This window comes from Melopsittacus undulatus, chromosome 1 (assembly GCF_012275295.1).
Source record: "Melopsittacus undulatus isolate bMelUnd1 chromosome 1, bMelUnd1.mat.Z, whole genome shotgun sequence".
In the NCBI taxonomy this organism is placed as follows: domain Eukaryota; kingdom Metazoa; phylum Chordata; class Aves; order Psittaciformes; family Psittaculidae; genus Melopsittacus; species Melopsittacus undulatus.
The window spans coordinates 59,371,617-59,397,940 of NC_047527.1; positions in this window are offsets into that span (position 1 = coordinate 59,371,617).

Here is a 26,324-nt window from a genome sequence, read left to right on the forward strand (position 1 = left end):
AAACTTTCTCTGTAGGTTTAAATCCCTTCCCACCTCCTCTTTTCTTTTTCAGCCAGGAAACCTACGGCATTGAAGTCCCAGGGATGAGGAATGACTCACCCTCAAGTGCTGAGTCACAAACACACCAAATAAACTCTTACATCTTGATAGAGCATCAAATCCAATAGCTTTGCTTAGTCACTTGACTTTGCCATAATTCCTATGATTCACTCAAACCCAAAACTTTGATTTCTGATTTCTTATTTTTGCTTGCAATATATATATTCAGTTAGATAACCCTTATACAACTCTTAAAGCTGGTTTTTTTTCAAGCCACCGCTAATCCCAAATCAATCCCAAATTTTAGACACAAAGTGTGTCACCTATTAAATCCAAGAGGCCAATGTGCCAAAGTGCACAGTGGTTTGAATTTCAGCTGCTGATCTCACAGTCCTTGGACACCTACAGAGAATGTCAACTGACATCTAAAGACACATACATTAGGAATTTATCCTGCCCTGACTCATGCTACCAACAATCTACCATTGGTTTAAGAGCCTGGCCATTCTCTAAGAGAGTTTCTCAGCCTGAGAAGGTCAGACACAAGAAGTGAGTGCTCAGCAGTTTGCAGAGGATAAAGTATGTAACCATGATTAAAAAGTCAGTGTTGGAGCAACAGATTTTCAATTCCTTCATCATTTCAGTTTGCTAACTTTTGTCCTATCTGGAGGTAGATAAAGCAAAATTACTTCACCCAACTGTTTATCACTTCATCCGATTATTTATATTCAGAAGAAGTTAACTCAACTATAAGGTAATTGATGTATTTCTTTCCACAGGAATTTACAGCAATGTTTCTTCTAATTATTCTTAACATTGCAGCTGTAATCCTGAGAACTTCTCTAAAAGGTTGCAGGCAGGGTAGCATGGGGGAAGATGGGATGTGTGAAGGAAACTCCTCACTGACAGAGGTTAATGCAGATAGAGTAAGTAAGATTCTGATGACTGTCACAATGCAATACTTGCAGAAGATAATTATCATCATACTGCTATTTATTCTTCTGTCTTGAAGCACAGGTTTTGTGTTTTGTCACTGTCCATTTCTGCAGCAGCTGCACTTACAAATTTTATGCTGCCTTAGTGGTCAGGAAATCTATTGTGCTGAAGGCACCTGGGTACCTGGTCAGTTAAGTACATCTGGAAAATTTTCCCTTATGAAAAGATACTGTGAGAAGGCAGGGGTCGACTCTGTAGATTTCTAGGCATAAAACAGACCACACACACTGAGATATAGTTCACAGAAATCCTACAATAAAGGTTGGATGTCTAGCCTTGCTGAGGGGTAAATACAGCTTTGAAGCTTCTCTGACCAGCTATTATGACCTTAGCAATATTCAATAATAACATAAAAAAACCCAAAAAAGGCAACTGAAAAAAGTAAATATTTGTCCTTTGATCATAAGAAATTAAGCTGCAGAACCTATGTTCTCCATAGGCTGCAGGTTCTCAAGTCCTTCTCCAAGCATTTACACAATGATACTATTTTTTAATGAAAATCCTAGCCAAGCTTAGTTACAAGCCATTTTCTATAAAGCACTGTCCTTCTCCATTATCCATGCATAGTATAAGTAAGTTAGAGAGAGATCCTGATCCTAGTGAAAAGCCTAAAGAATTCTGCAAGTATTGTGTTTCCTACAGGCACCTGAGATTCAGCAAGCTATCCTGATATTATTGCTTTAGCCATTCAAGACCAACTCCGAAAATATGAAGCAAGCACAGCCACAAGTGTATTAATTCTACCTCTTTCTTCCTGCCTCCACCCAGGCTTGATTACTGAACATGTGCATTAGTGTGAGTATGAAGTAAAATGCTCCAAGAGAAGAATTAAGAGATCCACCCCAAATCATTTTGTATCTTGTTTTCTCAACATTCACCTTGTTCAGATGCATGGTTGGTGCACGTAGAGGATAAACCTGAATCCAGGCCTCACACTAAGGTGGAGAGAGAGTACAGTGGTGGACAGAGTAAAAACACGTGAGCACCTGCACCTCCTTTTTAACCGAGAAATTCCCGTTTACTGAAGAGCTGAAAAAGTTTAGTGTAACATGTAACTACCACAAAGCTTTAGACAGAGAGGAGCCGATTTTTGACATGCTGATTTTGTTTCTGGTGAGAACAATACGTCACCAGAAAAATATCACCCACCTTTATCAAAGACTACCACCTCCTTTGCATGCAAACCCCACCCAAAAGACACACAGTTGTATTTCAAATTATCAGTGCCAGAAACTGGGGGGCAATCAGCAACTTCCTTCTCTTCAGAGCTTTGATGTGACAAATGTTGGAAAAGTGCTATTGATAATTGACCAGCAGGATCATGGCTGGAGAGAAAAAAGGAAGCAGATAAGGACAAAAGGAGTAAATTCTACGCCTGTAGTATATTTTTATAAGACTCACGCTTATTTATTGAAACTGTAAAAAGACACCTTTTAAAATACTCAAATCCTGTTTCTAACAGGACTGCCTGCTCATGCAGTGACCTTGGTGAATAGTAAAAGCCAATACAGCTACCAAAGACTGATTTCAATAACTTTCTGGAAAGTGTCCAAAGCAGCTTTTCATTCTGCAGTCTCTGCATCAAAGACAACACCGTAACATAGCAAAAGGAAGACAGAACGTAGCTGTTCTTGAACCCAGTGTGGTTTTCTGCTACCACCTCAAAATTCATCACAAAAGGTTTCCTATGGGAGGTGACAGATGACAACACCCTACATACCACTTACCATGGCTACAGACTGGGCCTAGCAATGCACTACCACATTGCCATTCTTACATTAAATAGTGCAACGCTTGCTTAAATAAAAACTTTTTTTAGCAGCAGAAGAACTGCAGGGCTTTGGCCATCACAGACAAGGGAAAGTGCTGCAATGATGCAGGTTTGCCTTTTTAAAGCATTTCATTACTAATACTAAATATCCATTAGTTTAAATATACTTAACCAGTCAGCTATCAGAATATAGTATTCTAAAACTGGACCCATCAAAACAAAACAAAAAAGCCCCAACAACCAGCACTGATAATCTCTGAAATAGCCAAGTGTACCATGATATTAGTCTATACACATGCAAATGAGGATCATCTTATTCAGAATACAAAACTCTCCAATCCTTAAGTGCTCCATCACAGAGTCTTGGACTGTACCTCTCTAAACACAATTTCAGCTGCTTCCTGCAGGATGCTAAAGTAATATATTCACAAGGACAGAGCATTACTAAAACAAATATCAAGACATGAACAAAACCAGTTCAGTCTATCTTGAGTGACAGAGCTGCTCATGATTCCACATCTCCTGGGAAATTATTTAAACAATGGTGTTTTACATCTTTGTTCACACAGATCTTTCTGTGAAATATTTATTCATGGCCAAGTGGACTGTATTGTTTATACAGTAACTGGCCAAGTAGAGATTTTTTTGTTCACTGGATGTGCAATGCTTGCAGTATGCTTAAAGTAAGCTTGCCAAAACTCTAGAGAGTAAAGACTGGAAAGATCAAGTTTCACTGCCTATGTGGTTACAGATAAAGTCTCAAATCTATAGTGAAGTCCCTTAAAAACTGACAGAATTGCAAGAACACTAAGTACTCATCATTACTCCTGAGGGAGTAAACAAAACCCAAAAAATCCCAAAACAAAGAAAGGAATTTAAGGGGTAACTTGTATTTCTGAATAAACAAGTTTAAATGCTGCATAAAGGCACTCATGGAGGTCTTTTTGTCTTTTTCCTTTTCAAGCTTTCATGGGCAAAGGAAAAAGAGGTTTCTCAGAGAGAACAATGTCTAACCATGTCAACTGATTGGCAGAGCTTTGACAGATGTCACACATAGATTAGCAGGTATGAAATCAAAATTAGAAAAAAAAAATGTCAAGATGTTCTTGTTCAAGTAATTGAAAAGCACACTGCAGCCAAAACTAGCATTTTCTTACCTGTCAGTATACCACCTTGTCATGGTTTGAGCATGTTTTGAGGGTGTTTTTGTTCAAGGTTTTTTTTCCAGCCAGGTGGAGGAGGGGAGGCCAGGAGGAAGGAGAGACAGGACACCTGACCCAGGCTAGCCAATGAGGTATTCCATACCATAGCACGTGATGCCCCAGGATGCATACTGGGAGGGAGAGAGCTGGAGGGGTAGAGCTCTGGAGAAAAATGGAGGAGGGAGCACGCGGTGCTCAGCCGGGCAGGGTGGAGTGAGTTATGGGTCGGTGGCTGGTGGGGTGTTGTATTCTCTTCACTTGTTGTTTGCTGTATCATTATTATTTGTAGTGGTAATGGCAGTGGGGATTCTGTGTTATGCCTTAGCTATTAAACCGTTCTTATCTCAATCCGTGGGGGCTACATTCTTTGGATTCTCCTTCGTAACTCTCTGGGAGTTGGGGGACTTGGTTTAAACCACGACACACCTCCCTTAAGTTTCCTATTAAGACAGACGTTGTTGCACACGTTGCAAATTTGCAGTTTGGTCTACTTTAAGTTCTTGGTAAGCAAGCACCACACTCAAGGAATAGCATTAAAGTAGACAAGATGTCTCTACTCTTTTATTCTTGAAGTTGTATCTTGACTATCTTCTTTCTCTTGACTTGTCAATATGATGTAGAGAAAAGTAATCTGTGAAGTACGTAAGCTTTGCCACAAAAATCAGGTTTTAGAAAAGTTAGTGTAGCTGCACTGCTGATTAGATAAGTATATTACCAATTCCAAGTCTATAGCTTCTTTTCCCGTGTACCCATCTTTTTCAAACAATAATGAATATTAATTAATTATAACTTGTTACAATTCTTGCACAACCACAGAAGAAGACAAAATATATTAAAGTCTCAAAAGATATGTTTAGTGACATGCTGTAAGCAAAAAGTAGCCAGGACCAGTACTTTCTTCATGAATCTATTTTGCAAGTATAATATTTCTTATAGCCTTCATCACATTTGCTCATGCAGTCTCATCTTTCCTAACAAGTATCTTTGAGATTAGCATTTAACTCCTCAGACATTACTACATCTTCAATCAAGAACTCCATTATTTCTGAAAACATTAAACCAACATCCTGCCATCCTCTTTAAGATAAAAAATAAGGTAGTATTGCTCCTATTTTCTGCTGCAATGATCAAATCTTATTTCTTTGGTTCTGTGCTTGTTCCCTTTTATGCTCCAGATAACTCACTAACTTAACACACTCTGCCCCCATTTTAAACCTAAAAGTCCAACTTTTCTCTTTTTCCTACTTACATCGTCAATTAAAATACTGCGCAGTTAAACTCCTGAATACACTCCGGGCACTGCCTAACTCATTTTTACAACAGTGCCAAGGAATCCTCCAAGTATAACCAACTACAAGTTTGAAATCCTTCAAACCCAGCAAATAAAAAGGGTGATTTTCCTCAAATAGTTCTAGACAGGAGGCTAAGGACCTCAAAACTCACATTCTCACCACCATGAAACAACTTATTTCCAGCACCAACTTCAAGATCCTCAAGCAGTATCTAGTGGGCATATGCTAGCATGTCACAGAATGCATTTGTGCAATCTTATTTTCAGAACTGTAACAATATGCAGTGTCTTTGGCATCTGAAAACTTCAGTCTAGCAATACTGTACCACAACAACAATGGGGCCAATCAGCTATTCTCACAGCTGCTTTGCAGCCTGAAAGAAGAGGATTAATGATGACAACTCTGCTGACAAGAAGATACCACTGGCAGCAAGAAATGAGCCATCACATTACTTTTTAGCTGGGCTACACAGACAGTGATGTTCCTTTACTTTGGTGTGTGCACAAGATGCCATTGACTTTCCTGATACAATTGCTTAACCAGAGTAAAAAAGCTGATGGAAGATTTAGACTTTTTCTGTTATCCAGCTTGTTATTGAAGCCTCTTTTATTCTATTACTTGTGCTATTACCCCTGTAGATATAACTGTTAGTCTGACAAATTTCTGCTGTAATTACTAACAAATAGCTCAGTTACAAAAGCTCCTACCACACTGTAGTCAGAAGGGAGCAAAAATGGCGTCTTTATCTAGATACTGCTGCAAACACACCAGTATTGCATATGAGAAATTCATCTATATTAGAGATCCTTCCAGATAAACCTATACATTGCCTTCTCATTACTTTCACCACCATCTTCCCCATTGGATTTTTTCTTTTTTTGTGCACAGCATCCCTCAGTCAGTTACAGCAGGTAGCAGAAGATTTTTGTCATTCATGGACAAGTTAAAGTATCAGGAGCAAGGAAGTTTGGAGCAGAAATAACTGCTGGCAAAAACAAGCTTTCATTTTGTTCAAAGGGAAAGCCTATCACCCACATTGGGTAAAACAAAACCTGTCACTGTCTCATCATGTCTATAACAGAATCAAAATGCTGGAAAAGCTTCAAGAGACCATCTAGCCTGTCCTAACACTAGATTATTTATGTCTAAAGCAATACGTATTGCACAGCTAATTCAACCCACTTGTAATAGGTGAGCATTTCACACAACCCAGAATTTAGTCATATAGCATATGTGATACTGAGAGGAAGGCAGAAAGCCTCAATGGAAGTAGCAGTTTGTTATTCTAACTCTGGGACAAGATTAATGCTTGCATTTCTGGAGGCCCAACAGAAGAGCTGATAGAGGCGAGAGGTATTTTTCATTCCAAAATAGCCCCCTTCCTTTTTTTTTTTCCCTTCCAGTATTTTTTCTCTAACCTACTTCTTGAAGAGCAGAACTTGTGTTTCTGAGGTGGTTAAAAGATGCAATCTGACCACTAAGGACACTTCCAGCACTCCAACCCATCTTAGGTTTTTCTCTTGAGTGGGAGGGGCAACTTGGGACCATGATAAGGAAGACAACCAGAGGTAGCTCTTTGGATATAAAAAGTTCTGTTGAGATAAGAAGTCTGTGCAGAAAACTTGCTTCATTTTTTGTACAAATGAAAATCCTCAAGGAAAACCAGAAAATCTATTTACTTTAGACCCTAAGTTCCTTCTTTCATTTTACGTTTACAAAAAATGTAAGTGAAATTCAATAGTTTTTTTAAAATATACAGACCTGAAAGCTACAGGTTTTCTCTCAGACAGTTGGTAGGGAAAGAGACAGAAATAAAGAGGCAGAAGGAAAAGGATTTTTTCCCCCTTACAAGATTTTTCCCTCATTTTTCCCCATACTTATGAAAAAAAATCTAAAGCCAGAGAAGCTGTATTTAGATCAGCTCTGCCACTGCCACATGCAACCACATAAGAGGCTTGGTTCACACCAGCTTATAGATACACATTAAGCCACTGTAGCTTTCCCCAACAGCATACAGCTATTACGCTGTTCATCACAACACAAATGGAAAGTGGGACTGGCTTTAGAGAAGAATCAAACCAGCATAAACATTCCTGCAGAGATGGGGTCCTGCAAGTGAATCCCATTTTGTCAGCACTACAAAAAAGCATTCTCATAGCTGCTGAAGATGGATCCTTCCTCATTTTGTGTTACAGAAAGATCAGCTGTTGAAACTCAACCTATGCCAGTCCAGCCTGTCTGCTCAACACTCACTGAAGAAGGGCACACACAGCATAATACAGAGAGGGGAAATAGGGGATCCACACAGGACATCCCTTTCAAGAACAGTAAGATAAAGATTTTTGTATGTCTCTAGGTGACAAAGCAAGTCAGAATTCGCTTCTGATCCTTTACTTATCACTTTTGTCATACAGGTCTTAGAGACATTTTTCAGTCTATGCACACTCAGCCTAAAGCAAATCCTTAACAAATGACACTTGTTATCCGAGGTCCAGACAGCGTATAAGCTTGGATGAGAACACAGCAAATGTAAACACACTTGTCTTTGGGGATGTTTTTGAGTCCAGGACTATCCATACATCTCACCAGGATCAGCAGGGTCCTTCATCTGTAATAAGTGCTATCTGTGGAAATCCACATGGAGCTCTGGGTCCTCAGTGACCTCTCCCCCGACTCCTCCTTCAGGCTCTGGCCACCATCCAGCATCTTCCCTAAGGTATGCAGCAAGCATCCCAGCAGAGATGACCCAGTTCTCAGATACACAGGATGAGAGTCCAGCCCTTCCTCTAGAAAGGTGCCATGGAGTGCACTTCTCCAGTAAGACAAACCCAGATGGTTTTTGCTGGAGGGGATGTTCCTGACAACACCACCTCAGGAAACAGTGAATTACTGTTGCAGATGGTGTCATTCAAGTGGTCTACAGACTTAGTTTGAAGATGAATGCATTACTACAAAAACATACTCAGATCTCTTGTCTACACACATTGAATTAACTCTTCCCATTGCCAGACAGCTCAGCCTAATAGCTCCTAAACAACAAACAGGATTTATTTGATCTTTTTGTTTAGCTTGTTTGTGAAGCTGCAAACTAGCCAAGCAACTTTATAAGTAGCTCGTTGTAACGGAACACTTTAATGTTAATTTAATATTAGTCTTGGTCTTTGCAAAACTGTGCATAGTACAAGTACTACAGCTTCCCTCCTTTGTCTCTCATGTCTCCTCTCAGAAATGTTGGGGTTGGAGGGGAAGGGTGTTAAATCTTACTTCTAAATTATACAAACCATTTTATAAGCCAAACCCAATGTATTTTCTTCTCCCCAGCCCCAGTGAATCTTCTATCAGATAAAGAAGACTTTTTGAAAAGAGTTCTATCTTTGAGCCTGAGCAATTAATTAACTTACTAACAGTAGATCGTGGAAAAGTCAAAGAATGCATATACTGCATTTTACTGTTGGGTTTTTTTTTTTAGAAAATAAAGAAAAAAGCTAAAAAACCCTCACCCCAAACTGACAAACTCTGAAACAATGCAGCTTCAAAGCTTTTCCCAACTTGCAAAACACACTGGATGATGAATAAATATGTTCTGTAAGTAGAAGGAGGAACTGCTAATGGCAGGTCACAGTTTATGCATCAGTTTCTTAAAAAGCCATGCTGAGTAAGGATATATCTTTGAACAAATACACTTACATAAAGATACCACTATTGCTTGAATTGATACTGAATACTGAAAAGCATTTCTAAAAAATAATCAAGAACTCCAACCAGCAACCAAAAAAACCCACACTCTACAATATAACAGTTGCACTATGCAAGTTAACTGAAATAAGCTGTTTGGTAAAAGGCTATTCAGAGAAGACCATTGTCAGTACTTAATAGCTGACATGGATCATTGAGTAGGCAAAGCATCTATGTTCTGCACAGTGAAAACTGCTTACCTGGGACAGATCTAGCAGGCTGTGCAGCTTCATTGATAGGAACAGAATTATAGACATGACAGTACCACTGAGGATATTAGATCATAAAGGAATGAGACTAAAAGATTACAGTAGTAACTGATGGACTGTTAAGGCCTGGCAAGTCTATTATTTTTTCCACTCCTGATTTCTTAGCATTGTCATTCCACTGCTAATTATCTAATTAAAGAAGCTGTGTGATATTAATAGCACATCTACTTCTTGTGGAGAGCTGAGAAGACTGAAGATTAAGAATGCATGGTCTCTTGCCACCTTTGGAACAATGATAGAAGCAACATTAGCAGAAGAAAATGACATTCTTTTTGTTAAAAAGTCCCTAAATTCTCCAAGAACAAGTTCATAACCTGCTGACAAAAGGAAAGCACCTGGAAATAACCCCCAGCCTCAGAACACCAAGCAAATGCCACATACAGTGAAATGCACAGTTTATAACCCCAGTATGACAGGAGCTAGCACTTAATGGGGAAACAGACAATTTTTGTGTCATTTTAGGTATTGCCTACCATGCTTCACAGCATCAGCATGCAGATGAAAGCTTTTACTCAGCAGCTTGCAAAGACTGTCAGAGAAGTCTTGGGGTGGTTTGATTTGCTGATGGGTTTGAGGTCTATCACTAGGAAGCAGGGGCCAAGAATCCTCGAAGCAAGATTAGTTCACAGATATAATATGGCAACAAAACTTTGTTCTCTGCTTGGACTTTAAACACAGCATTTACTAACTGGAGAGCTTTGTTTTGTAAAAGACAATGCCATGTGAAGGAAGCATGAAAACTTTCTTTTTTAAACCTCTTTCTCCAGCAGTCAAAAAGCTGGATGACTCTTCTAAAATAGCTTGACTTTCTGAAAAACAAAACATCAATCGATAGCTTTACAAGTACTTTATTCCTATCCACCTTATGCCAAAATGATCAATATCAGCTTATTCCTCAACCTTGGACTAATTCACCATATTCTATGAGTGGTACTGAGTTTAGCTGTTTGATTAGTAGCATCTTAAAAGAATAAATCTCCTTTTGAAAGGCAAAGCAGTAACTGAGAATTTCTAGAGAGCAAAGAGTGCAATAGAGGTGCTTCCCCTGGTGTGTAAAATTAATGCACACAACTGTTCTAATTGCTTTTGATAAAAATCACAACACTGGCCTTAGTGTTGAACAAAATAAGCAATCCATCAGGACAGTTCTTTTAGCCAAACTTGCAAAAATTCACCCCGTTTTACCTCCTATTATTCCTGTATGTTCCCAATTTCTTCCCTTGTCTTTTCTACAGCCCTTCAAATTATATAGTCAGCACTACTCACAGAGTTATTCAATCAAACAAAACCTCAGCAGCAGGACAGCTATCGATCCCATCCTTATAATTTTTAGATTGTGCTCAAGAACCGAAGAAAAAAAAAGTTTTTCACTTTTATTGCTCCACGGCCAATAGCACACTTCATAGGGTGAAAGACTGATGCAGGTCATCGTAACACATTTCCCTGAATTTCTTAAGTGCTATCAAGTTTTTCATTGTGTTATCACTAAGTCATTAATTTGAGTACATACCCATTTAAATAAATGGTCAATTCATACCTGAGAACTATACTTTCACTTTTATACAGAGTCAGAGGCATACATTCTACCCTTAGTTCTGTCAACTTAAAAGAAAATCCTTCCAACAACTTTAATTTAATGATGCTCATTATTACCATCAGTACAAACTCTTCATAGTGCTCTCTAATATTCTGTAAACATATTGCAGAAACAGATCCTTCACACCAAACGCTTTCAAGTATAGCATTCAGAAGCTGCATTAGAAATCTGTACCTTATCAAGTTAGCCATGCTGAAGGTTTACAGCAATTTTTCACAGTACCTCCAAGTAACAGGATTTCTGAGGAAACATTCAAATTAACAATAGTCTGCTAGTATTTAAAGTATGGGAACCTCCAATTTAAAAGACACCCAAGTTGCAGCATGCTGCTGTCTCAAAAAGGTCCAGCTGAAAGTGGCTTTGGAAAGCTCAAAAATGTTTTGTCTAAGCATGAGAAACTAGACTGGTCAGAGTATTAGTCTGCACTGTATATGGTCGAAAGGGTTTAACCTAACAGCATATTCAACCACTGAGCAGAAAAGCTTCAAATTCACTTTCTAACTCATCATTTTTAGTACTGTAGCTTTTAAATTCCATAGTTGAGATTACCAGGTCGCAATATTTAACATAAGAAAATATAAATCAAACCTACCAGTTAATTTGTCTCACGAGCCAAAGATCTTGTTTGGTCACAAAACCCCAAATTTGTTCCTTCATGCTGAGGTCTCTTCAGTATATTTTTACTAACTGCACCATCTACTGGCAGAATCTTACAACAGCTTTTAATCCATTCCCCCTACATACAAATTTTGATACTTCAATGGTGCTCAATCATCTAAAAACCCTTGAAAGATCACAGGCAATTCCTGTGAAGTTCATAAAAGGCAATAAGAAAAGAAAATCCATTTTCAGACTTAAATTAGCTATTACTGTGCCTTCACCTCAACTGGAAAAAGGGATGTAAATCAAAGGAAACTGCAATTACTGTCTTAGCTCAACAATTAAAACAGTCGTGCTGCTTACCCCTAGCTTACCCCTTCAAAAAACCCAACCCAAACCAAATAAAAAAACCCACCCATAAGACACCTAAATATTTGCACAGATCTGGTTAGTGTAACATCCTGGGTAGACATACAACACAGGCCAAAAATAAAACATATCCAAAACAGGCAGGAAAGCTGTAACTACATTTCAAAAAACAACTGCATGAGAAAGCAATTCTAGGTGGTGTGCATGGTAAATGGGATAGCAAAGGAAAATATCATCATTCTTATTTTTACTTTTTCATGCATTTGAACCATAGAACTCTTACACATGCCAAAGCAGGCAAAATAAAGACAAGCAAATAAGTAATCTGTATACCACATGGCCTATAAGCATCAAGAGGTACATACATTACATCAGTAACACCAGTGACTGATTACTGGAGCATCACAGCAGTAACAGATCATTGGTAGGCTTTCCCAGAACAAAACACTATTTATCTATGAGTATTTTACATTTTTCAAAAATGTTTTGTGATACAGACTGGATGTGCCTTAACCTATATAACAGGAACAGCAAAAAATATACACTTCATCTTCAGAAATAGTTACTGAACACGGTAATCTTCCCCTTTCGTTTTTATCAGGTCATTTACACCCACTTCTGTCCTTGGCTGTATTTGACTGGGCTCAAAGTATTCCCCTATTCTTGCCTGCACTGCCCCTGCCATTCTTCACTGGTAAGAAAGAAACCAAAGCACTGAGCCAGTTCTCTGCCTGCTGCTTCTCTCTGACACATAAGATGTTATCACTTCTACATGGAAGGGACATTTGTCCAAAAGGGAAAGAGATGACTTTGGAAACATAAGGTGACGCTTCTCAAAATAGAAAGTTCAGTGTATGTTTTGATATTAAAAAGCAAACCTGCATCCCTTGTACATATCAGAGTTTGTTTTCTAATTTCAAGAGATAAAAAGACTTCATTCAACTGAATAGAATCATGAGAAGTATTAAAATTTTTTGTATTACAAGAAACACAAGGATTTGTGGATTCAGTGAAACACCTTTGGGAGCCTTCACTTATTCCCTAACTAGAAGCACCCTTGGGCAGTTTAAGTTCATACAAAATGTCTCTATCAAGTACACAAAGCCACTTTTCTGGATCTACAGTGAGGGGCCTAGAAATAATTCTGAGCTTCCAGTAGAGATCCATGCCATAACTACATAAGTCTGTGAGAGAACAAGACTGAGGGGGATTCACTGCTCACTCACCTTTGATCCTTGTTTTTCTTATGATGAGAAGCAGGAATCAGAGCTACCATATGCTCTGGCCAAGCCCTTGATCTGGAGGAGTCTGGATCAGGGATCAAGAGCATGTCACAGGACAAGGGCACTGTGAAGTTCCACTGCAGCACAACGATGTGCAGGGAGAACAGAGAACACAGACACACTACTCAGAAAGATCAACCAGCTACCTGCTCACACATAAGAAATGCAGGCTTCTGAACGTTAGTGTGCTGCATTGCTAGGTACCGAATGCAAGCTCTGTGAATACTTTCCTCACTCTCCCACAAAACATCCATACCAGCAGTTGATCACAGGGACCATACCTTTGCACATTTTAAAGGGCCAAAAATAACCATCATATGCAGATATAGAGAAGCTCGTCCAGGCCATCCAGAAGAGCTCAAATTAAGAAATGGTTGCATCTTCCTCTGAAGTTTTGGCCACTGATCTAAGCAAAATGCATCTTAAATCTACATTACCAATGGACTGTTTTTACCTCAGAACAAGGGATTAAATAGTCTTCCTACACACACCAATTGCCACAAAATTACCATGAGATCTACTCCAACCCACACAAGAATCTATTTGTATCCTCAGTGCAATTTTGGCAGTACATCAATTACTTTGACAACCCTCACAACTGTAAGAAAACCTACAAACCTCGATCCAAAGATGAAATACTGCTTTTATTAGCTTAAAATAGCATTAGATAAGCAAACCTGCCAGCCATATTAGTTCCAAGGGAACCATTCCTCCTCCCTTTTACCTCTGTCTTTCTGGTAGCTTGCAGCAGTACACCATGGAATAAAAATGGCTCAAAACCTGCAGCTGACTCCCATGTGTCAGCCATGCTAACTATTTACTCTAAGTGGCTTTTATTCAAATTTAGAGGCTTGCAAACATTCACTGTCCATTTGTTAGGTGAAGATAAAGTGGTGGTCTTTTGTTCTGCACAGTTTTAAAAGGCAGATAATGGCAGGTACATAATCATGGGTATAGACTGCAGTCTACCATCACTCCACAAGAACACTCCACTGACCTGTAAAGAGGCAGGAATCAGTGTCAGAAAGATGCTACCTTATGAATTTAAAAGGCTCCAGGGGAGAAGGAAAGGAGGCACTACATACCTCTCAATTTTTACTTCTTCCTATTAGAGATTATTTCTGATAATTCTCTGCTTTGAAAGCCTCAGTCAATATTTGCTTATGCTCTTCGCCCTATTTGTACAGCTCAGTAGTTTGTCCCCCTACAAAAAGCTGTTTTAAGCTTTAAATTATACACATCCAACTACACATCTACTAGATGACTTCAGGTGCCCCAACAATGCAGCTCAAGAGTTTGTCTTGGTAGCTTCTGTCCACAGCCACCTTTCCCAAATTTTCCAGTTATCCATACCAGGATCAAAGAAGCTGCTCTACATTGGTCACAGTCCTTCAGCTCCTACTACTCTGAAAAAGGCTCTTCTTGTAAGCAGTAGCAAACCTTCATAACAGGGTGACACTCAACTCTTCAACACTGCTGACTGGGGAATCATCATCTTAAAGGCTGAAGTACCGAGTCTTTCTCTGTTTCCAGCTCTGTATCTCCACCACCACCTGGTCTTTCGCTTGGGATCTTCAACTGTCTCCCTCCTTTTCCAGCCTTTTATACTACCAGAGCTGTTTCCCCCTTCACAATGCACCTTCCTAGAGTATATCAAAGCTAACTGGAATATGAGAAAAAAAAAAAACAAAATAGATGGTCAAACAGAAGTCAAGGATTACAGAAAGTGGGAATTTTCTCTCTCACATATTCAAACAGTCTAATATAGAAGGTAGGTGAACACAGTACCTGAAAATGGCATTTGAAAAAATGGCTAACCACCTTGCAAATTAAAAAAGCTTTTATCCCTCTTTCTATTGATATTATAACTTGAGTACCATAAAATGAATTACATTACTGATATTGCAGTAAGATTGTTAAAGAAAATATACCACCCAGCAACCTCTGTGCAGCAAGGAAATTACCAAAGATTATTTAAGAATAAAAGATACATGAAATGAAAGAGAGAATGGAAAAAAAGAAGGAAAATATATTTATGGCAATTCCTGTGATTCAAAAGTACTTCATTATACTGTTAAAATGAAGTAGTATTTTCACAGTGCAGTACTGCCACAGAACAGGAATGATTTCACCACAAATTCATAAGCTTGGCTTGCTAGGCTTCAGCAGGCAGAAAGAACTTTTATGTCAATGGTCCCTGACACAATATGGCTAAATGAAGATAATATCTTCTAACTTTTTAATTAGTTCCACATGCAATTCCATAAACACTTGGAAACTAGGAACTGGAAGAATGCATTTTCCTCTAAAGTCATGAAAGAAGAAAACATCATTCTATGAAGTTTATCTCCAAGTAGAAGAGACTTTAACATGCTCTCACCTAAACTCTACTCGTCTCAGGAAGCAGGCAATCAATGTTCCTACACATAAAAATCAAGAAATAGGGAGAATTATAGAAAAGACAAAATAAATAAAATAGGAGGCCTATTTAGACTTAAGATACACTAAAACATTATCAGCCACTCATTATACCCTATAGATGCGTAAATTATTACAGCATAATGAGCCTTTTGCCACTTGCTCTGCTGTTATAGCTCCATTAGGATGCAATGTTCATCCTGGATCCAGACTGGTATGTTCAAGCAGCAGGTTAAGACTACTAGACAGAAATCTACCCATCTGGACTGAGCTCTGACCAAAGCTCCTTGCTACAGACAAAGGTCCCTGGTACAACTCATCAGGGCAATTAAAGCTCTCAGCCAATTAAGGCTCCCAGCGCTCCCTGGGCCATGATAATAGGCACTCATGACAGCAATCAAAGCTTATGGCTTTTGTTGATTTGTTTTCTGAGGTTTTACTTTGCCTTTCTCAGTATGTCTTATAAAAAGCCTTGCCTCTTTACTCTGAGATATGCATGCTAGCTATTATTTACTCCAAAATGTTTTCCATTTTCCTGCAGGAAAGGAACTCTCCCCACAGAACTATCTGCTTACCTCTCCTGGAACTAATAGCTTGCGTTCTTCATAGGAGATGTGGAAAAATAAGGCCACTTATTTCAACCTCAATAGCAATGCTCTTTTTTCTTCTTTAGCTATAGTCATTGCCTTATCTCTAATCAAAATATTCGAACTATAACAATTAGTGATGGTCCTTTGGAATTAGTCACTGTTTTTTTCTCTACCCTGCAATCTTACTGACATGTTCTTCTCTCATCAAGCTGCAAAGCTATAAGATGGCAGCCAGAGAGCTATTTTACCCGAGATAGCTGTCCTCCCGTATTCCAGAAAGATCCAAAACTGTCTTGACTTTAACCAACATGGAGTGATGCAAACTCCATTCTATATACAGGAAAAGCACAGGGAAGATACCTTTATTTCTTAAAATTTGCATTTATATATATATTTAGAGAAAGAAGTAATGTATGCTTCAGAATACCTAACACCAAGTATAGTTAAATAATGCCATATACATTGAATCCAGAAACACAAGGTATAAATAAGATTTTCAGGGACACCTGGAAAGGAAATACATCTTCCAGTGGGCTATTTATAAAGAGCTTTACTTTAGCCAATTTTATAGTTATTTTGAAAATGCTTCACCTATTTGTCATAATGGCAGTATCAAAAACTACTTTGTGAAGGCAAAGTGATGTACCTCTATTCTATTAGACAGAACTATTTTTTGTTTGTTAAAATGGAATTTATAGGTGATGAAGGTGAGCAGATGTGTTTGCAGCTGCCTCAGGTCCTTTCTAGCTCAACTGAGGAGTTTTTAAACAACAGAATCCAGTAAGCAAGTACTGGGCAATCACAAACTCATGAATGCATATATATATATACACACATACATATATATATGTGTGTGCTTTCTATACAATGCCAGCACCATCAGGCAAATAGAGAAGAAAATTTTAAACATATTAGGAGGGGGAATAAAAGAGTTCTTTGGGTTTTGAACTGACATTTGAGTTCCTGATGTCCAAGAAATTTGAAGAAAAGCCTTCAACATCTATTCGGTATTCATCTCATTGACCAAGTGGTGCGAGGATCTAAAAGCAAAAGTTACTTGCAAATTCAAGGGCCTAAAGAGCAACTTCTTCACCCAAATTCTAGCCCACAGCCAAGCACCTTCTAACAAACACATGGAAAGCAGACTGCCCAGAATTGTGATTTGACAATACTAAAAAGCATTTTAAGAACTATTGTTTCATGGTGTAAAATAATTACTTGGTGTCTGTCAAAATGAACTGATATTCAGGGAGATTAACACAGCCCAGCCAACCGTATGAATCACAAGCTTCTTTGTCTTATTCAGCATCTGTGTCTTATTTTGAACACAACTCTAACTGTAACAGCCATGTAAACCTGGAATAAATCCAGTAAAGTTAATGAACACAATTCAAATTTGAGATTTGAGTGTAGCTTGGACCATCAGTAGACAAATGGACCACAGGCTGTGAAACAAGCATATTGAGAATGAGAAAGTCCATTTGTTTAAGGACAAGGATAAAAATAAACATGAACAGCTGCCTCCATCACTTGCCAGTCCATCTAAATGAGGCAAGGTTCCAACTGGAAAGAGTTTCACAAATATATTGCAGACCATAAGAAAGCACCAAAGGCTGAAGAGGCAGCTTTACTTTAGATGTTTCTTGAACTAAAGAGTCTACTTTGCAAAACTGGAGCCTGTTTTCAAAATAAAATCCTTAACTTTATAGTTATTTGAGTGAGTACTTAAGTTTTGAAAACTTCTTCCTTGCCTCTCTTTCCTCTCCCTACTTAAGTATATCAAGAGAAATTAACTTAAACAAGGCATATCTGGGGGTTGGGGGGGCATTTCTATTAGATTACGTTCAGCTTTAATTTTCTTCAAATACATAGGTATATTTATATGTGTGTATTACCCTATGTAGGGGCAAGGATCCATTTTTTTGTGAGCACTTAAGAGAAGACTCAATGTTATTTAGCACCTACCACCCACAGAGATCCTGGAGCTCAGCCGGAGTTCCTAAACAAGTGGATAGTATAATTATAAAAATAATTAATTATAAAAATATCACTTCTATACAAGAAGTTTTCACAGTTAGCCATCTAAGTTAATATTATTCCTGTCATATTCAGAGCTGTCTATATATTTCTAACATCCTCTTCAGTTAGGTAGACGCACTAGCACAAAACCACTTTCCAGTGGGACTACACAGTAACATCTGCTTCAATTTTCAGTTTCTACAAAAATTTCCAGCAGACATAACTGATGTGTGTTTCCAGTGATAACCAGTGAAAAGCCTTGAGCTCAAATATCTCCAAAGAAAAAATCTCATGTGCCTAATAAGTGATTTTACAGCAGAAACAGAATTATTCACATGAAATGTAAGCATTGCCACTTCTAACACGTAGTCTTCTGTCCTCATATTCCCATCACTAAGCCTGCTTGCTCTCTGCCATCTCAGCCAATTTTAAATCCAGAGGAGCAAAGCAGTAACTCACTTCAGTTATGATTCACAAATGTTGTAACACAAGTGACCTGTATCCAGCCTGTAAAACCAGGCTGGAACAGCGGTTAGCAGTAATTTTAACAGTCTCTCAAAAATGCACATTACATGATAAGAAGCTTATTTATCACAGTGGTTTTCCTTTGAGGTCGAAGTGTTCTGTCTGTAGGAAGTAACTGTCCTGTCTGAGCATTTTAGCAGCTTAAATACCCCGAATCTGTGTCTGTATGTGGAAACTAAAAAAAAACGTATTTAAAATATTGGAACTTTCTCTTACTCATGAACCACTAGTCAAGTGCCAAGCCTTTGTAAAACCAGTCTACATTACTACATGCAGGGGGGCATACTGCAGTAACTAAGCATGGGGAACAACATCCTTTACTCTTTGAATCATTAAATCAGATAACTGCAGTATGTATTATCGATGCCCAGGAAGCAGAAGCAGAGTACAAGCAAGAAACAAAGCTCTTTTCTGCCAAATGTTGTCAAATTTCAAAGAACATACATGAAATACCAGTGAACCTACAGTAATGCAGCTTACTGCATCAATTGCTAGAAATTGCTGAACTAATTTCAAAAACTATGAAGAAAGCAAGAGAATCTCACAGTAACTCAATAACTTCAGAGCAAGTTCCAAGATCATTAATACCTGGGAAATTTATTTACGCTCAATCATTCCTGTTCAGTTACTCAGAATTCAGAAGCTGCATCAAGAAAAAAATATCTCTAGCAGCAAAACTCAATGCATGGGTTTGCTCTGCAGTTCATGCTATACTTGTTCAGTTTGCGGGGTAACAAGTGCAGCAGCTTGGGTCATCCAATACAGCAAGTTCTATAAGCCAGACTGATGCTCAATGAATTTTCAGTAAAAACTGTGAATTCCTTAAAAAACAAATGCAGAGATATATTAATGCCTCCCACCAAGAAAGCACTGAGGTTTTGCAGTCAAGGAAAAATGGCTGCATAAGGAAAGATTAATTTTATACGCTTGCAGTGCCTTCTGCAGGTATTGTAGATTTGAAACATTGATACCCCGTTGGAAGCAATTTGACAAGGCATGAGAAGGCAAAAAAAGAGCCATAAACCAAGCACTGTAATCTGTTGACAAAATGGATAATAGCTGCTCTGCTGGATAATAATAAACTTACCAGCACATTATCAGATCATCTTTCATCCAAAGGATCTTCAGTCAGCCACAGACAAGCTACAACCCACACCTCTGTATCAAACTATACACACAAATTATGCATCTCTACACCATGTGCATATGCACACAGACACTCCCTTTCATTAAATTACAACTGCTGAAACAGTCACCAGCATAGCAAGTGCTTAATAGCACACTTTTTTCTTGCATATTAAATACACAGACTTTCTTCAGCAGCTGCCAGATTCACCCCACGTTCACTTAGCAGGATGTGAACCTTGCTGTTTAAATGGTTTTGAATGAGTCAGAAAATAATCTGTCTGGTTACAGTTCTGCTCCATAAATAGCATCAAGTTCATTCCCAAACATTTCAGCTAGAGATGGGCCAGGTATCTTGTCTTAGCCAAGAAATAAACTGGATCAAGAAGCCATTTTAATTGGTAGTTACCATATTGAATTAATTCTAGTTCTGGGGAGATACAGATCAAACCAAAAAAAGACAGTTCCACTGAGTGGCACCATCCTCTCCAATGCCTGGAGAGTTCTGATATCTTAATAACCACAGGTGGCTATATAAATCAGCAAAGGCATGTATTTATTAGTTCAGCTCTAAAGGCCTAATTTAACCTTACCTTCTAGAACAAGACTACATTCAAGTATTCTCAGTTCTTTCTACTAAATTAGATATAGTTCCTTTCTTTCCACCTAGAAATACCACATATGCAAGTGGTTTAACCTGAAAAGTCTCTCACATGGTTTTGAACAAGTTCAATAAGATTGAGTTTCAGAGCACTTAAAATATCTTATTCATTATATTATGTAATTTAGTCTTTAAAAGCTTGCAAGTATTCTTACATATTTGACCAAGGGGAAGAACAAGATTTGCAAAGGTTCCAGGGCTGATAAAGTTTTCTGTAATAGAAACAGATGGATTGGAAATATTTATCAAGTGTAGGACACCTAATCAAAGATCTGCTGTCGAACCTCTGCTCTCTGAGCAGTCAGAGTAAACCAAAAGTAGCAACGAAAATGTTCTCCTGAACTCAGTTAATTCCAGTTATGTTGCTCTCTTTCATGACAGGCTAACATTGAATAAAGCTTTTCAGTTTTGCAAGAAATGTCTTACAAAAGGACCAGCTGACAAAAATAAAGACCCTCACTGCTGTAAATCAATACATAAAAATTACTGAAATCCAAGCTCAAGGTGCATAGAAGTCTCAATCTGTGCACCTATAAGGACCAAAAATACACAAAAATAGATAAGGCACAAATTTAGGTACAAAATCTGGTAGTTTTGCATTCAGTAAGCAAAATCACTATAATTTAGTGAGATAAAAGGGAGCAAAAAATTTATTTTTGAGTTTTAAAAAGAAAAAACATTAATAATTTTTGAAATACAAATAAGATACTCTTTCCTAAACAGCTGAACATCTTTATTATGTGCTGGATGAAAGAGGGTAATGCTAAGGGTAATGCTCTGCTGGATAACAGTAAACTCACCAGCACATTAATAGATCATCTTTCAATCAAAGGATCTTCAGTCAGCCACAAGCAAACTATAAACCACACCTCCAGTTTCAAAATATACACACAACTGTGCATGTACTTATGGTAGGGACTGGATAATGCAACATATCACAGTATACCTGACTGTGCAGTAGGTCAACAATGGGAAAATAACCCTCTTGCTTCTTCTGTAACAGTCATTATTATAAATCAAAATCACATCTGACAAAAACCTCACTGAAGATGATGGCTGATGCTTTTATATATATTCTAAATGAGAAAGCTGAGCTGTAGAGGCAATCTCTAGTTGAGCTGAGCTGCACACAAGAATAATTCCACTGAAGTTAAGTGATTGATAGGTTTTCTTTTCTAAAGTAACAATTAAATGACAAATGCATTCAGCAAAACCACTTCTAGGGTCACACAATGAGTGACAGATGTAATCAACACTCAGGAAACCCTAAAGACAGTGCACTACCTGACTGTTCCTTACATTTCATATTATTCCAGTGTCCTCCAGACAATTTATCAGCATGGCTAATATGAAGTATGCCTCCCTTGTTTAACATGAAATAAAAACCAGATATTCAATAGGTTTATAAGGTGCAGTCACAGACATTCCTGTCAATAAAGGTGCTGTCATGCCAGCTCCATTTGAAAAGCAATTTGTTGTAGGAGGCACATCAGTCTTGCAACTGAGAGACAGTGGAAATAAATTTCCACACACAAAAGCATAAAAAACAGTCCTCCCAACTATTACATAGTCTTTTTTTTTTGTGACAGATCTACTTTCAGAGAACCTCATTTTTGCTTTACTGTTTTGAAGTGAAGTTCAAGGTAAGGCGGCACAGTATAACTTGGTCTGGTACAAGATTGAATGTAATGCAGCATTTATAGGTTTGTTGGACTTTAGCACTGCTTAGGGTAATATTTCACTTTAGCACCTACTACTGATTCTGAGAGACTGGTGGGACTGCATGATCCTGCTTACCAGACAAGGCTATGTGCCTTGGAATTCCCAGACCTGTTCAAGGATGTATGACATTATTTAGCCCAATTTCAAGTTACTTCTGTATGTAGGCAGTGATAGGTGGCACCATTCCCTTGTACAAAAGCTAGTGAATGACTTTTGCCCAAAACTACCACCACTGGACCTTGGGCAATTTGGTGCACGACATTCTGAACTCCACTAGAATGCTGGCACTAAGACATCAGAACCTTGATCATAAAAGTGTCAACATGACAAGCTAACCAACTTAGCTCTTCACAAGCCTTTCAACTAACCTTCAAACAGCAGAGGTAGTGAGGAAAGAACAGCTAATTAAGAAGTCTGTTAGAGAAAGAAGCGGAATGATCTTCAGTCTCCCACATTCATGCCTGCACCCCAGCCACTGAGGCATTCTTCCTTTCTGTGTTCCCTTTTGCTGAAAACTCTTGCCCTGGAGGAAAGTCTTTCCCTAGCAGTTAGTTTACTTCCCTTAAATTACACTGTTTTGAAATGTTATCTTCACACAAAGAAAAGCACCAAAAAAACACTCATAAATATATATATATGTATATATATACAAAAACATACATATAATATATATAAGCAAATATATATATACACATATACTGTACTTCTCACTCTGAAACTCTGTCTGCCTCACTGCCATAGGGGCATGCTATGGTACAACACTGAATCCAGTGCTGAATGTCACTTACTCCCTCGGCAAGGACAACCGCAAATGCAAAAAAGGCAAACTGTGTCTTGACATTTTTTATCCAATTCACACATTTATACGCCTCATTTGCTGGACTCACTATTCGTACTCTTTCAAAACGAGACTGAAAAATGGTTGTTTCAGATTTTCACATAAGATTAAGTCGAAACTTGTATCACCACTCCTGTCAAGTCATATATTTTATGGAAGCAAAAATTACTTCATATCATGCTTACTCCCATTGCTCATGAAAACCAATTAAAAGCCATTTTGTCTCATGGCAGTCCTATAATGGTATTGGAGAGATTCATAAACTTGCAGGAGTGCTGAAATCCTGGCCTGGTCCATAAAAAACTAAAGTTCCAACAGTGTCTCTTTGCCAGAGGCAGGAAAATCTACACCAAAAACCTTTGAAGCTGAGCAAGAGCTTGAGTCTGTGTAACCCAAATCCTAATATCCAACCACCAGACTACCGTTTCCATCTCTATTTATTGAAATCTCTACTCTTCATGCTTTCCAACATTGCCTTTTAATTCTAGTCAGATGAAGCTCAACTTCAAGATCTCAGAAGTGAATATAATTCCTCAGCATCTGTTTAATGCAATACTCCTTAAGCAGGATTGTGTGTAAAAGTTACAGCACATAAGCATACACTTGTATGCTAGGCACAGAAAGAAAATCCCAAAACATAACACTACATTTCATGAGCAGGGACCTAAATGGGGAACTAGAACATCAAATCAGGATGCAAAGAAGAAATGGTACTGAAGAGCCTGGCAGCTTAGTGTCTAATTTCCATCTAATCAGCAGCCACCACTAACAGTGAAACCCCATGTTCTTTCATCAGGCCCATAATGCTCAGAAAAATGTATGAACAATTCTCAGTTTTCAGTTTCCTAAGGACAGTGATCATATAGTTCCAATACCATGCAATTGGAACTACATTGATGTATTTTTCCAATTTAAAAATACAGTGGTCTTCGGGGAATAGAAGCAGTACCTAAAATCCAAGATGTAGTGAAAATTCTTGTTGGAAACACAAACTGTATTTCAAATTATGTTTGGGGGGTTTTGTTTGCTTGTTTGTTTTGTTGTTATGGTTTTGTGGATCTATTATGGTTTTTGTTTGTTTTTTTTTTAATAGAAGAAACCCTCTTTGGAGGTAAAGTTTTGAAAGGGATAAACTGATACAGAAATAAATAAATAAATAAATAAATAAAATGTAAGCTTGCAATCATCCCTACAGTCCCTACATCTCCTTAATGCTTTCCCCACCAACTGCTAATTTTCTAAGCCTGATTTCCTGTGGTTTAGAAACTATGGTTTCCCACAGTAGGAAAACTATAAGGATTTCTTCTAATACAACACTGATTTCTGCTTGCTCTGCAAGCATCTTAGTATAGAGATAGAATAAAATCTATTAACTAGTTAAGGAACAAAATGCCTTCATTTCCTCTAATCAGTGTGTATCTCCATTTGATAGACTATCACATTTTTATTGAAGATGGACTATGCAGTTTGTTTTTTTAATAAAGATACAGCACAAAAAACATATAATTTTAAAGGAATCTCAATGCAGTCTATTTTTCAACATAGTTAAGAAGCTATTTAAACCCCATTTCAAGCAGGGCTAGATGATCTTCGCTGGACCCTTCCAACATTATCATTCTATAATGTAAGGGTTTACAGTCTTTATTTTTAAATATGATTGCCCAATGTTGTACTCTAGATAAAGCTAAACAAGTTTTTCTTTCATGCAGGAAAGTGTTAAGAATGATTCTACACAAGTCAAACACCCAGTGGTTATGAAGAAAATAAAGGTACTTCCCACCCAAGGACTCCCATTCTGGTGTGCTGGTGAACTAGAGCAATGTAAATGATAGTACTGATAGCTGTCACACAAACAAGTGGAAGAAATGGAGCAACATCTCCTGCCAGTCAAAAAACCTTTATGTAAACAGTTTTTGGAAAATGCTTCCTGTCATTGTAGACTCAGCTTTGTAGCTGAATTAAAAAGGATTCTATTTTTCACTTCAGATTAGTGGAGACTGTGTCCTCCGATGCCAGCCATGTACACATTCTCATCATGAGCTATCACACACAATACAAACATGAGCCTGAACCATCAACTCAACTGTTCTATAGGTTTCAGTTAACTGCACCTACCAGTTTTAACAGAGAAGTTCAGCATCCCCAGTACCCCTTGATTTGTGTGATATAACTTTAAAAGACAGCTTTTGTTTGAAAGCCAATAAGAGAGTACAGTGGTTTCTATTTTACTAAAATGAGAATTTAATTATTTCAAAAGCAAAAAAATGGAACCCACAGAAGAATATGTGGGAAATGACTTTTGCAGGAATGATCTTCCATACCTTCTAAATTCAGTCTGTCTGTTCCAGTATGATACTAAATATCTCATATCTACAAAGAGTATGCTTTGGGAAGGTATCAGAGTATTCTGATGCCTTCAAACAAAATGCCTCTTTTTCATTAATTAAAAACAAAGAGGTTGAACTAAACTTATTGCCTGGTGACAGAGGTACCATATCTTAAAAATAGCTATTAGGATTCTGTGTCATCACCTAATTATATCAATACTCAGGCAAGTGGAAACAATGCCCTGAGGGAATAATAAAATTGCCTGGAAAACTCATTTATCTAAGATAGTAAGAAATATGTGGATTTAGTCATCAGGATTAAACATTAATCCAGTATTTCACCTGGGTATTAAAAAAAAAAAAAACCTTGAGTTTGCATTTGCATCTGAGTAACGTTTATCCTGTTTAACATGGTATTGGGTCACACTTCCTCTTCACTTCTATAAGGAAAATCGCATTTATTGCGAGAAATTTATATATGAAAATGTAACCCTATCTCTTCTTACTCAGGTTAATTTACTTCTTGTGAAAACCTACACCTTCCAAAGTATTTCTTGTCTTATTAGAAGGCAATGCACACCTAGCAGTCACAGCAACCCCTCTTTTTCCCCAACCACCTTTGGGGTTGCTTCACAGATTCCTCCCTGTTCTTCAGCTGATTAAAGAAATGTTCTGATAGCACTCTACTGGGAGAAAAAGCACACACTAGCCCTCTGTAGAAAGAAATGTCATTATCTGGAAAGTAATGAACAAGCAGGAGACCAGTTCTTCAGCCTCAAGATCAAGTGACCTTTAAAAGGGAAGCTGGAGCTTCAGTCCATGTACTCAAGATGTTACTGTTTTGATTATTATACATATATAACTTACTCCCTCACCATTGCTGCTTATTAGTAAAAATCGGGTGAAATTTATCTTTCTCCCTGACCACATTCACAATATGCAAAAG